We start from the raw sequence: 15035 nt of genomic DNA on the forward strand, positions 1-15035 counted from the left end.
ATAGGAGCACCTCAATACGTAAGGCAAATGCTAACAGCCATAGAAAGGGAAATCAACAGTAACACAATCACAGTAGGGGACTTTAACACCCCACTTTCACCAATGGACAGATCATCCAAAACGAAAACAAGGAAATACAAGCTTTAAATGATACATTAAACAAGATGGACTTAATTGATATTTATAGGACATTCCATCCAAAAACAACAGAATACACTTTCTACTCAAGTGCTCATGGAACATTCTCCAGGATAGATCATATCTTGGGTCACAAATAAAGCCTTGTTAAATTTAAGAAAATTGAAATCATATCAAGTATCTTTTCCGACCACAATGCCATGAAACTAGATATCAATTACCAGAAAAAATCTGTAAAAAATACAAACACATGGAGGCTAAACAATACACTACTAAGTAACCAAGAGATCACTGAATAAATCAAAGAGGAAATCAAGAAATAACTAGAAAAAATTGACAATGAAAACATGATGACCCAAAACCTATGGAAACACTCCCATTTACCACTGCAACAAAAAGAATAAAATACCTAGGGATAAACCGACCCAAGGAGACAAAAGACCTGTATGCAGAAAACTATAAAACACTGATGAAAGAAATTAAAGATGATACAAACAGATGGAGAGATATACCATTGTTCTTGGATTGGAAGGATCAACATTGTGAAAATGACTATACCACCCAAAGCAATCTACAGATTCAATGCAATCCCTATCAAACTACAAATGGTATTTTTCACAGAAGTAGAACAAAAAATTTCCCAATTTGTATGGAAACACAAAAGACCCTGAATAGCCAAAGCAATGTTGAGAAAAATGGAGCTGGAGGAATCAGGCTCCCTGACTTCAGACTATGCTACAAAGCTACGGTAATCAAGTCAGTATGGTACCGGCACAAAAACAGATATATAGATCAATGGAACAGGATAGGAAGCCCAGAGATAAACCCATGCACATATGGTCACCTTATTTTTGATAAAGGAAGCAAGAATATACAATGGAGAAAAGACAGCCTCTTCAATAAGTGGTTCTGGGAAAACTGGACAGCTACATGTAAAAGAATGAAATTAGAACACTTCCTAACACAATACACAAAAATAAACTCCAAACGGATTAAAGACCTAAATGTGAGGCCAGACACTATAAAACTCTTAGAGGAAAATGTAGGCAAAACACTGTGTGACCTAAATCACAGCAAGATCCTTCTTGACCCACCTCCTAGAGAAATGGAAATAAAAATAAACAAATGGGACCTAATGAAACTTAAAATCTTTCTTTTTGCACAGCAAAGGAAACCATAAACAAGACAAAAAGACAACCCTCAGAATGGGAGAAAATATTTGCAAATGAAGCAACTGACCAATGATTAATCTCCAAAATTTACAAGAATCTCATGCAGCTCAATATCAAAAAAACAAACAACCAAATCCAAAAATGGGCAGAAGACCTAAATGGACATTTCTCCAAAGAAGATATACAGATTGCTAACAAACATATGAAAGGATGCTCAACATCACTAATGATTAAAGAAATGCAAATCAAAATTACAATGAGGTATCACCTCACACCAGCCATAATGGCCATCATCAAAAAAAACTTACAGGGCTTTCCTGGTGGCGCAGTGGTTGAGAGTCCTCCTGCCGATGCAGGGGACACGGGTTCGTGCCCCGGTCTGGGAGGATCCCACATGCTGTGGGGCGGCTGGGCCCGTGAGCCATGGCCGCTGAGCCTGCGCATCCAGAGTCTGTGCTCCACAACGGGAGAGGCCACAGCAGTGAGAGGCCCACGTACCGGGAAAAAAAAATTTACAAACAATAAATTCTGGAGAGGCTGTGGAGAAAAGTGAGCCCTCTTGCACTGTTGGTGGGAATGTAAATTGATACAGCCACTATGGAGAACAGTATGGAAGTTCCATAAAAACTAAAAATAGAACTACCATAAGACCCAGCAATCCCTCTACTGGGCATGTACCCTGAGAAAACCACAAATCAAAAAGAGTCATGTAGCACAATGTTCATTTCAGTTCTATTTACAATAGCCAGCATGTGGAAGCAACCTAAGTGTCCATCAACAGACGAATGGATAAATAAGATGTGGCACATATATACAACGGAACATTACTCAGCCTTAAAAAGAAACAAAATTGAGTTATTTCTAGTGATGTGGATGGGCGCAGAGTCTGTCATACAGAGTGAAGTAAGTCACAAAGAGAAAAAGTAATACTGTATGCTAACACATATATATGGAATCTAAAAAAAAAAAGTGTTCTGAAGAACCTAGGGGCAGGACAGGAATGAAGATGCAGACATAGAGAATGGACTTGAGGGCATTGGTAGTGGGAAGCATAAGCTGGGACAAAGTGAGAGAGTGGCATGGACATATATACACTACCAGATGCACAATAGATAGCTAGTGGGAAGCAGCACATAGCAGAGGGAGATCAGCTCAGTGTTTTGTGTCCACCTAGAGGGGTGGGATAGGGAGGATGGGAGAGAGATTCAAGAGGGAGGAGATATGGGGATATATGTATATGTTTAGCTGATTTACTTTGTTATAAAGCAGAAATTAGCACACCATTGTAAAGTGATTATACTCCAATAAAGATGTTTAAAAAAAAGAAATTAAAACTGAGAAAAATTTAAAACATTAATTCATTTAAAAATAAGTTAATTACGTTTTAACAAATTTTTGTTAATGAAAACTAAGTAAACTTTCCAAAACAAACAAAAATAAATGAAGTATTCTAGAGAATGTGCATAGGTTATACACAAATACTACATCATTTTATATAAGGGAATTGAGCATCTTCGGAGTTTGGTATCCACAGAGGTCCTGGAACCAATCTCCTGCAGATACAGAGGGACAACTGAATGCATATGTCCAAACGTATCAAGTTGTACACTGTAAGTACATGCAGTTTGCTCCATATTAATTTTACCTCAATCAAGCTGTCTCAAAAAATAAAATTTGTTGCTCAATATTTCCAACTCTTTGAAGATGACAAGCAAATGAGGAACATGAGTTGTTGTTAATTCATTATCATTAGGTAGTAATAATGGGTTTAAGGGACACAATATTGTATTTCCCCCTAAAATATACTCAAGTTCTAGCCCCCACTACCTAGGAATGTGATCTTATTTGGAAACAGGGTCTTTGCAAGCACAATCAAGATGAGGTCATACTGGATCAGGGTGGGCCTTGAATCTAATGCTTGGTATACCCTAAGAGGAGAGTATGCGTGGAGAGACACACAGAGAGAATAACGCCATGTGTAGATAGAGGCAGAAACTGGAGTGATATAGCTATTCTAATCCCAGTAACACAAAGGATTGTTGAGAGCTACTAGAAGCTGCTGGACTAGAAGCTGCTGGAAGCTGGGAAGAGGCAAGGAAGGATTCTTCTCTAGAGCTTTCAGAGGGTACATGGCCCTGCTGACACCTTGATTTCAGACTTCTAGCCTATAGAACTGTGAGAGAATACATTTTTGTTGTTTTGAAATTACCAGAAGTGATAATTTGCTACATCAGCCCTTGGACACTAATACATATAGCAACATGCTTTTATTAGCTAGTCTACTCTAATTTTAAACAAAGTTGATTATAATACCAAAGGAAATATACATGATATCTGTATTATAGAACCAGATGTCTGATTATCTCATGTCTGATGAAACTTTGTATTTTATAAAGTGAATCCCCCTTTGTTCTGTCCTTGTTTCTCTCCTCTCTCCAGCAGCCACATGTGTTATCACCATGTCTTTATATTAATATGAACACAGTGATTATCAAAGAATTGTCTGTGGATGCTTGATGATCCCTGAGACACTTCCAGGGAGTCTGTGAGGTCAAAACTCTTCTCAGTTTTGATTTTTTCACTGTTGACATTTGCAGTGACAGTACAAAAGCAATGGTAGATAAAACTGCTGACATCTTAGCACAAATCAAGATAGTACCACCAAGTGCTCTAGTAGACATTTTGTTCTTCATCTGCACGTACAGGCAGAAAACAAAGAGTTCCACTTAGGAATCACCCTGATGAAGCAGCAGTAGTATTAATTTTATTAAATCTTTATCCTTGGGTGTACGTGTCTTTGTAACCGCCTGTGTGATGATATGGGGAGTACAAAGCATGTCTTTCTGTTACATAGAAAAGTCCAAAAAAAAAAAAAAAGCACTTGTGTGGTTGAGTTGTGAACTGAACTAGCAGCTTTTTTCATGAACACCATTTTTATTTGACAGACTCTGGTTATTCAAATTATTCAGACTTGGGTACTTAGCAGACATGCCCCTCTATGCTCAGAGATTTTCCTTTGGAGACAGCAATCTTAAGAGATTGTGTTTCCTTGACGGAGGATGATATTTCCTGTAAAATCTTAAACACAGGTAAAGCTCAGGGAGTTACAGGGATTTGCTGAAGGACACATACCATAAAGTAGCAGACATGGGCTTAGAAATCAGGCCCCCTTCCTTCCAGCCTGCTACTCTTCCCATTTCACTAAATGAGACAAGTGGCTTTTCATATTTCATTCATCCTCTCCTTGAGACAGAATTAATGCTGCAAGAGAAAGAAATGCCAGGTGGAAAAACTGACAAGTCAGATATTACACAGGCACTTAATTTTTATTTTGTAATTTTCACAGTCTGAGCAACCAAGTAGAATACATAAAGAAGACACTAAAATGTGGCCTAATAAAATTCATTTGACCAGAAATACGGGCTTCCATGTTTTTGTCTCCAGCTCAGGTTTTTTTTGTTTTTCATTTTTTTTTTTTTTTTTTGCGGTACGTGGGCCTCTCACTGCTGTGGCCTCTCCCGTTGCGGAGCACAGGCTCCGGACATGCAGGCTCGGCAGCCATGGCTCACGGGCCCAGCTGCTCTGTGGCATGTGGGATCTTCCCGGACCGGGGCACGAACCCGTGTCCCCTGCATCGGCAGGCAGACTCTCAACCACTGCGCCACCAGGGAAGCCCTGTTTTTCATTTTTAATGTCAACCATTCTCTGAGTCCAGCGCTCACTTTGGCAAAAACTACATTTAGTTGCAAATTGAGACACGGTGCATAGCTGCTATGATTAAGGAATTCAGAATCTTTTCCAATATAATGCCTTGAGGGCAGAAAGAAATGCTGAGGGAAAAACATTTCAATGTTGCCCTGTCTAGATGAATGCCTGAAATAAATATTAACTGTTATTTCTGCAAACTTTCCCTCTGTTTTATATACTTCATTTCCCCCACTTTTGAGTCTACAGTGTATTTCAGCAACATTATGGGTTTCTACTCATGATGAGTCTTCTCAGCGTGGGCTGGGTCAGTGTTTGTAGCTCAGCTGGCTGGTGCCAGAGTGGAGGGCACGTCTGATTTGATTCCACCCCAGGCACTGAAGAATTTTGAAGATTTTCCTCCTAATATTTGGCTTTACTTGATAATCCCAGAGCATGCTGGGAAATCTCAGCAAGAGGAAAAATTTAGTAACCACAAGGAGGCCTGCTTGCAAGGTTGTGGGTAAGTGTGAAAGCTTATGAGTATGACTGTTAATGACTTGTATGTTCTGCTTTTCACGAGATTTTCTCTCAACAAAAAGTGTGTAGGCTTGTGAGGACAGACAGCTTTTAGAAAACTCAGGCGTCCCCAGAAAGACAAATGCATGATTGAGTCATTTCCCAAGAGAGAAGCCACTAAGTCAGCTAGACATGGAACCATGTGGTTCAGGATTTAGAATTTCAAAAGCAGGAGCTGGCAAAGGGTTGCATGGGATTTTAGCCTCACGTTTTCATCATCATTCTTCTTTCTTATGTTTGAGTACTGAAATTGCCCTTGGCATATGCAGAATAAGGGACATGCTATCTACCTCTAGTCAATGTTGGAGAAAGTGTTCAGTTCAGAAATAGACTTTGTAGCCAAGAAGGTGATCAAATCTCCGAGGCTTGAAGAGTTTTTCTGTATGTGTGCAAACCAGTTTCTCATGTATCTTCTTTTCGATTCTGTTTTTCCCCTTTTTGTTGTTGTTGTTTGTTTATATATAGTCACTAAGACTCTGTGTTGGAAATGTCTAACAATAGGCTAGATTTTTATTTGGTCTGGGTGCTCCAGATGTGAGCTGGCCCAACGGAGGTGGTGGTGGAGATGGAGCCTTTGCACTGTGCTCTGGGAGTGGGTAGATTTCACTGACTGGGTTACAAGGCTCTGGAACATTCTGTATTTAGAACTAGCTTTTCCGAGCATGCAGAGGCGTGTGATAGTGGCTGATCTTGACATAGAGGGAATCTAGCCAGAGGTGTCTGTGTACAGCATGTCCCAAAGTACAAGGTACATCATGACCCTGTACCTATAGGGCTAACCTAACATGACAGCTAGGATGACTCTGGTGTTCTATATGCTGGAGACAACTTCACCTTCATCTAACTGAATACAGCTCACTTTATTAGGCTCCTACTAAGAAAAATGCATGAGATTTGAACGTAACTAATTCTTGTGACTTACTACCCTCACTTTATGTTTTTATTTATTTATTTAAAAAATTTTACCTATTTATTTATTTATTTATGGCTGCGTTGGGTTTTCGTTGCTGCACGCGGGCTTTCTCTAGTTGCGGCTAGTGGGGGCTACTCTTCGTTGCAGTGCGCGGGCTGCTCATTGCGGTGGCTTCTCTTGTTGCAGAGCACAGGCTCTAGGTGCACGGGCTTCAGTAGTTGTAGCACACAGGCTCTAGAGGGCAGGCTCAGTAGTTTTCGTGCACGGGCTTAGTTGCTCCATGGCATGTGGGATCTTCCCAGACCGGGGCTCAAGCCCGTGTCCCCTGCATTGGCAGGCGGATTCTCAACCACTGCACCACCAGAGAAGCCCTACCCTCACTTTAAATTGTAGGAAACAGAGGATTAGAGAGAATAAGTGGCTTATCCAAGTTCATACAACTGGTTCTTCTCACCACATGTCTTCATTGTGATAAGAGAGACAACTTTCCTTTCTGTGACAAAAATAGTCTCCTGCTCTCATTAGTGAGTCTATGATTTTTTTTTTAAAGACTTTATTTTTCTAGATTGGTTTTAAATTCACAGAAAAATTGAGAAAAGGGTACAGAGGTTGCCCATATATTACCTGCCTCCCTGACCCCCACCCGTTGTCAACATCCCTGTCCAGATTAGTATATTTGTTAAAGTCAGTAAACCTACATTGACACATCATTATCACTCAAAGTCCATAGTTTACAGTAGGGTTCACTCTTGGTGTTGTACATTCTATGGGTTTGGACAAATGTATAATAATATGTGTCCATTATTATGGTATCATATATAGCATTTTCACTGCCCTAAAAATCTTCTGTAATCTGCCTATTCAACTCTCCACACTGCCCTTCCTGCAACCCCTGGCAATGACTGATCTTTTTACTGTCTCCATAGTTTTGCCTTTGTCAGAATGCCATATAGTTGGAATCACATGGTATATAGCCTTTTCAGATTGGCTACATCCACTTAGTAATATACATTTAAGACCCCTCCATGCCTTTTAATGATTTGATAGCTCATTTCTGTTTAGCACCAAAAAATATTCTACTGTCTGGATGTACCACAGTTTATTTACCAGTTTACCTACTGAAGAATATCTTGGTTGCTTCCAAGTTTTAGCAACTATGAATAAAGCTGCTATAAAAACCTAACTGCATTCCTCAAATTTTGCTATGTAGTATTTTTATTATTGTTCTAAATTTTTAGAATGATTTTTCCATTCATCCATGAATTATTTAGAAGCATATTTTTAACTTTCTAAATACATGGGCTTTAAAAAAAATCTATCATTGATTTCTAATTTAACATTATAGATTAAATTAGAATTTAATGCAGAGAATGCAGATTATGATAGGATTCTTTGAAATTTATTGAGATTTTCCTTATATGGTCAGTTTTTATAGATAGTCCATGCATACTTCAATAGAATGTTTATTGTCTATGTTCCATAAATATGTATTAATATAGGGATTATTTGTTCTTCAAATATTCTATTACTCTTTCTTTGCTTTCTTGATCTCTAAATTGCTGAGAGGTGTGTTAAAATCTTTTACTATGATGGTTGATATGTCAGTTTCTCCTTTTCACTCTGTAACTTTTCATTGTACATATTTGAAGGTATTTTATTGTGTGCATACAGGTTTAGAATTTTTATATCTTTCTGGAAAATTAACTTTTATTAATACATAAAAGCCCTTTTTATTGACAATGATTTTTACCCTTAAAGCTTATTTTTTGTCTGATATTATTTTAATTATACCATATTTCTTTTGGTTAGTACATGCTTAATATGTAATTTTTCTATACTTTTAATCCTCTGTGTGTTTTTGCTTTAGATGTTCCTTTTGTAAATTTTGTTTTTTGATGTGACTATTTAAAAAATATATGGTTTGACATTCTTTGTCTTAGTTGGACAGTTGAGTCTATTTACATATATTTGGATCTTCTTCCACCTTCCTTTTAAATTTTGTTTGACCAGACTCCTTTTGTGCAGTAAGTAGGTTGAGCTTTCCCTCCTAAGGTAACGAAATTATCAAGGTGTTTACTGAGCACAGTTTAATACACATACACAGATACATACCCCTCTAAGAAGTAGGTTATTTTTACCTTCATTTTACATCCAAGGAAACTGAGCCAGAATGGTTAATTACCTGGCTCTAGGTCACAAAGCATTTGTGTGGCAAAGATTAGATTTGAACCAAGATCTTCTGGAATTGGAGTCCAAGTCCCTAATCTTTTCATGCTTCCATCTTGTCTTCAGGATAGAGTCATCTCCGGTGGAACCGAAGATAAGAAAGAAGATCAAAGGAAGAAGAGGACTTCAGGAAAAGCCAGTAAAGAGTGCTGAGGTCAGAAATTTTATTGTCTTTAAAAAAAGATTGATTAGAGTTTTGAAAGTAAACAACTTTTTGCTTTGTCCTTGTTTCTTTGATGGAATTTACTTATCAGAAAGTGATGATGTTTGCTACAGTATAAGCAGCATTTAAACACATAGTCATTTTTTTTATTAGTCATGGTATTTCACCCATGATGAAATGAAAGTTTCATAAAACCATAATTTGGAACAGAAATGGATGGTGATTTTGTCAGTTTTCTTGATAAGTAGAGAGATATGAAGAATATTATTGAACAAGCCTGACAATGAGAAGACCTAAGCCTATGTTCATTTCAGTGATTCACAAAGGAGATCAAAGTAAAATTTCTCTCTGTTTAAAGTATTCTGTTTTATTGTTTAAAAATTCACTTGGCAAGAATTTCTTGAGAATTTTTCTCAGGGTCACTGAAGCTAGTTTTGGTAATAAGTTTAGGATTTGAAGGCAAACAGTGATTTGGTTGAATGAAAAATTTGCTCATTAATTGTCTAAAAGTATAGAGATTGTGTGATTAAGGGGTAGGGAGGCAACTGCAACTATTTTGGGGGGACTGAAGACTAAATGTAAACAGTCTGATTTTGTTTATGGATTCTATGAAATTTCAAGGTAATCATTTCTTCTGCCTTAGGTCACAGCAGCAGCTTTGTAGATCTAGTGCTATGTCTCCTTGTCTAAACTGTAACCCCTTTATGGTGATGTGGAGCTTCTGATAAGAGCTCTAAGTAGCTTGAACATACAGTGAGAACCACATTGAAGCTGGCTTCAGAACCCTAGTTTTGTAGGTCTAGGTGACTAACATCTTTGATAAAGTAAGCTGAAAAATCCATTTTCAAATGAAATGTACTTATTTTAAACATAAAATACCTCTTAAGTGAGCAGAATCTGCAGTTGTAGATCTTTTTTAAAATTTTTATTATTTATTTAATTGAAGTCTAGTTGATTTACAATGTTGTGTTAGTTTCAGGTATACAACAAAGTGATTCAGTTATACGTACATATATATCTATTTTTTCAGATTCTTTTCCCTTATAGGTTATTATAAAATATTGAGTATAGTTCCCTGTGCTATACAATAGGTCCTCATTGGTTATTTATTTTATATATAGTAGTGTGTATATTGCAGTTCTAGATCTTAAATGAAATTTGGGCATAAACAAAGGCTGAGTGTCACTCTGATTCACTGATAATCTATATTACCAAAACAGGATGCTGATTGTTGATGTTCCTTTTCTTCTATTGTAGGATCACCTCTACTTTGTATTAGTATGGGAAGAGTCTGTGAGATGTATCAATAGTTAAAAGATATTGCAGTAGGCTTTTAACTGTCTCCTCTCTTTTATTCTTGTTCTGTACAACTTTACACACATATTGCCATTGGAATAATTTTTTTAAGCCGGTTGAATCTTATGGATAAAGTGCTCACTCTATAGCTTGGACTAAAAGCTATTCCCAGTCCAGTCCAATCCCAACCTGCATTCTGTTCTCAACTTCAATCCGCCATCACCACCTCCACACACACACACACACACACATGGAGTTCTAACCACTTGGTATTTGTTCTTACTTTCTTTGCACATGCTATTCATACTGCCTAAAATGCAGTATGAATACCTCTATAATCTCAAGACCCTAATTAAATATCACTTCCTCTTTGAAGCCATACAGAACCTACTTCCTATAGTTGTTTCTTTCTCTGTGCTTTCAAAGCACATTATAAATTCATCATTTTATGGAATTTACCAATCATATTCTAGTACGCCATAAACTATAAGATGTTGCAGTACAGTAAAAGCCGCAAAGAGTAGCTGCATAAAGATTAACTTTCCTTTTCTAGTTTACTACCATGCTTTTGTCATTTCCCACCTTGCTCCTAATTAGTTCTGGGGTGGAAAAAGAATAAAATTGCTGCTGGTGGGACTTAGACTTAAGTAAGTAATGGAGAAGATAAAGAGGACTAGTAGTAAGAAATGACAGCAAGGAGACAGGGAGATTCTGTGACCCTAAGGTGGTCTATATGGGCCTGCTGTTCTCAAGTAGCCATCTGTATCTAGGGGATGCACAGAAAACAGGCGTATGTGAATGTAAGATTACCTGTATAAAAAGCATATTCTGCTTAAGTCTAAGAAAAACCAGGATTAGATTAAACATTTGAAAAAAAGAATAACCTTCTACAAGTGTTAACGTTTCTGTAAAACTCACGTTAATCATATATCCTATTTTAATGTAACAGAAACATGAGTAAATGTTTATGCTGAAGTAATGTAAAAAATAGTTCAGTTTTTACTTAAAATTTGGAAAAGTGTAATAATCTGCTAACCACAGTTTTAGAAAGATGAGCTATTCAAGGCTATAGACTAGTCTGGTAATAATAGTAATGGTTGCCATTTATTCAGTGCCTATTAAATCCCAAGCACTGTGAGGAATGCCTCATAACTTATTTTATTTTATATATTTTATTTTATTTAATCCATGCAAAGCTAGGTACAAGCACCCCCATTTTTTAGAACAGACAACTGATGCCCCAAGAGGTCAGATAACTTGCTCAGTGTCACCCAGTATGTGGAGAGAGTCTGAATTAGAATTCCAGTCTTTCTGCCTCCAAAGCACATCCTCTTGCAGGTTGCCTGACAAAGTAACTTCTGAGGATGAACATCTATGAAGAAATAAAGAGCTTCTCAAAAATCAGATCTGCAAACTAATACCTACAACTCAACAGCAAATGAGTCTACTAGTTAAGAGAAATGTATTTAAGAAATCAACTTGGTGTCCCTAAAAACATGCCTACCACATGCCACACAATGACTACAAAAACGCTCAAAATAACTGATCAGATATAGTTATCTCTTGAAGGTTTTCCACCACTGTCTAGCCCAACATGAGGCCCTCTGACATTGGGCCAGGGGCACCATGTAAAAGTTGTGACCTACAATCCTGTCTGTCCATGGCCCTGTTCCACACTTCAGTCTTCTCTCTGCTTCTCTTGGCTTCCTGTTTTCTGACCCTGTGTCTGGTCACAGCATTCCATGCTGTCTTCTTCACTTTACTCTCTGCCTTACACAGGGTTCTATTCCTTCTGGGTGGGTACAGTCTTGGTGATTCCATTGACATTGGCCTACCTCTAGGTTCACAATGCAGACTATGGCCTTAACAGATACTCCTGTCATGATGTTTATCCAGGAGTAGTTTGAAGACCACTTCTGTCAAGATTATATTGGGGGCTTCCCTGGTGGCGCAGTGATTGAGAGTCTGCCTGCCGATGCAGGGGACACGGGTTTGTGTCCCAGTATGGGAAGATCCCACATGCCTCAGAGCGTCTGGGCCCGTGAGCCATGGCTGCTGAGCCTGCGCATCCGGAGCCTGTGCTCTGCAACGGGAGAGGCCACAACAGTGAGAGGCCCGCGTACCGCAAAAAAAAAAAAAAAAAAGAAGATTATATTGGGAGGGAAGCTTGTGAAATATCTGAGTTGACTGAATCAGGACCTCTGGGGAGTGGGGCCCTGTAATCTGAACTTTAACAAGCTTTCTCTGTGATTTCTTTTGTGACCAGTGTTTTATAGGTACTGTTCTAGGTTTGATGTGATCCCTAGGCATCCCTATCCTTTCTGTCATCCTCTGCAATGACTCCCCTATATGTGAGGGCTCCCTGGCCTGACCTGACTCTGTGCCCTGAGTGTGGTTAACTGTGGGTTGTTTATATTGCTTGGACCTTTTAGAAAATCCTATCCTTAGAGTGACTGCCTGCCCTTTGCAATCACAAATGTAATTTTCCCTTTACTTCATACATAACCTAAATTTCCCCAAAGACTCATCTGTTTATGGGTACAAATAAAGCCGCTTCATGTTTATAACCCAAATTTCACTAACTCATGCCCATACAGACATAATACAAGACCTTAATTTCCTGCAGAATTTTCCCTCAGTGTTTCTGGGAGGTTTTGAGATGGGCCTCCCAGGTGTCCTCAATGCTCCTTCTTTGCGCCGTGCTACTGGTTGATGTGTGTCACTTTTGGAGTCATTAGGCTATGCCTCTCCATGAATCCAAGGCTGGTGGCCTCCCTGCAGGTGTTGATCTCCATGACCAGGACTAGATGCTCTCTCTCTGTACTTTCAGAGCTGCAAACCCTTGAGGAGCCGGGGGTGATGCTGTGTTGCCAGGCATCCTGACTGGGTTGGAGCCAGTCTGTGCTGGGTATAGAAGTGAGAGGATACTGTTTGCTCTGACTCAGTGTTGTATTTTTTCCACCCAAGCAACACTATTACTCTCCTGGGTCTCCAAAGTCCTTCTCATTCAATTTCCGTGTGCAGCTCCTCTCTCCAACACCCCAAACACTAGTCTATATTTCCAGTCTGATCACTTCCTTGGATGCCCACAAATAAACTGTGTTCCCCAAAGAAAACCACTGTGAAAAATCTACTCCTTATAGACCTGTCACCAGTTCTTCGCAAATGCTCAGCCATATCTAATTCTCTGAAGCTCATTTTAAACTTAGGTGGGGACTCCTCCCCTACCCAACACACATCTTAACATCTGTTAAGTTCCTGACTCCAATGATCCCAGTTTTAGAGCTACTACAGAGAGACCCTTGAGAAGAGGTTGAAACAAACTTTAGAACATAGAATAAGCTGTCAGAGTGAGAGAATGCAACGGTACAGATACTGGAGAATTATTTATTTTTTGTTTCAAAGAGGACGTCTGATAAATTTAAGTTGCAGAATATGAAAGAAAAGAGAGAAGCAGAGAATGGAGCTGCATGCGGGATTCAGCATCTAAATGAAACACAGTCTCCCCTACTTTCCTCCTCCTTTACCACACAGGGCCAGCTGTCACCGAAAGCTGTTTCCAAACCAATTACAATTCCTTTACCAGAAAGGAGGATAAAATCTTAACAAAGGAACAGATGATTGGATGCTATTGGTTCTTCTGACTCTGGAACTGCTTTAGAAAGGAAGTTGAATCTTTGCAGAATTATTATTATCAGTCGTTCTTTATTGCTTCAGCTTTCTTTATTGCATTCTAATACACAAAGTAATGAACACATAAAATAAAGAGAATAAAACACATAATACATCACTGTGCAGATATTGCAATCATAACAAATCCAAATGTAAATGCCCTGTAGGGAATACTTGAGCCTTCCAATACATTGCTAATAGTTTGCATGATACTACATCACGTTATTTATCTACTAAACTTGTCATGCTTTGCTCTGCTAAATATCATGCCAGCATCAACCCCAAACAGCACTAGTACTCTTTTCCATTTTCCACATGGAAGCATATTTCTTTGCTGTCACTGGTTTTAATGTTTGCAAAGAGTAGCTCCAGCTCCTGAATAATTAATGCATAATGATTACTAAGCTACGGGTAGTTTACTATTCTAGCCCCTCTGGTCTTTGCAAAGTTGCTTGCTTTAATATGCACTTCGAATTGGAACCAAGAGGTAGTAAAAGTCATTAAGATGGCATGGAGCTCAGTCAATAATGATTTACAGAGTTTGGATGCATCCTGGGTTTTTCATTCATGGCTCTCAAGCCCCATCTGCCGCTTGTGTTCTTACTTGATATCCTGTTTGCAAATGCTTCTCTGTTGGAGGGTTTCTGTTCCGTTTACACTTAAAAGAATTGACACTCAAGAGTTCAGGTCAAGTACACATTTCCTCTGTGGTGTTTCCAACACTGGAAGATCATTGGCAATGACTAAATACACTAGGACTATTTCTGCCAAATATATACGTGTCAAGCAACTTCATGATCTCATATGATATGGACACTTAGTAAATATTAAATAATGGTAATAAGAATTACAAGAGTGACTCATCCAAAGCACTGTAGAAGAGACTTTTAAAAAGCTAGCTGGGAGGGTTTTAAAGAGGAGCAAGAATGTTCTCATGGTGAGAGTGGGAGAGACCGACACTGCTATTTGCTGCTTGTGGTTTCTTCTCAAGGACATTCCTACAGATTAACTCAGACTTTAGTGATTCCCATGCGCTGTAAGCTGTGTTGTCCCAAAGGACAGAGATGGTCATTTTAGGGGCCTTGCCTGTGAGCTGGAATGATCAAATGTGCAAAGGATATCTAAGGAGAAGATGTGAGTGACTATGGCAGGGCAGATTCCCCTTGGGTGGGCATTAGAATGAGAACTAGTT

General features: G+C 38.7%; 1 protein-coding gene across 1 annotated transcript in view; it reads left to right on the top strand.

Annotated features, from left to right (window-relative positions):
• Positions 1 to 15035, top strand: part of LOC309792628 (uncharacterized protein) — a gene marked incomplete at its 5' end in the record, with an annotated part of 112236 nt that overhangs the window by 39122 nt on the left and 58079 nt on the right. The window contains one exon of the mRNA XM_082602357.1: positions 8779 to 8866. The remainder of the gene's footprint in view (positions 1 to 8778; positions 8867 to 15035) is intronic.

The sequence above is a fragment of the Mesoplodon mirus genome, assembly GCF_964341445.2.
Source record: "Mesoplodon mirus genome assembly, chromosome: 17".
Taxonomy (NCBI): domain Eukaryota; kingdom Metazoa; phylum Chordata; class Mammalia; order Artiodactyla; family Ziphiidae; genus Mesoplodon; species Mesoplodon mirus.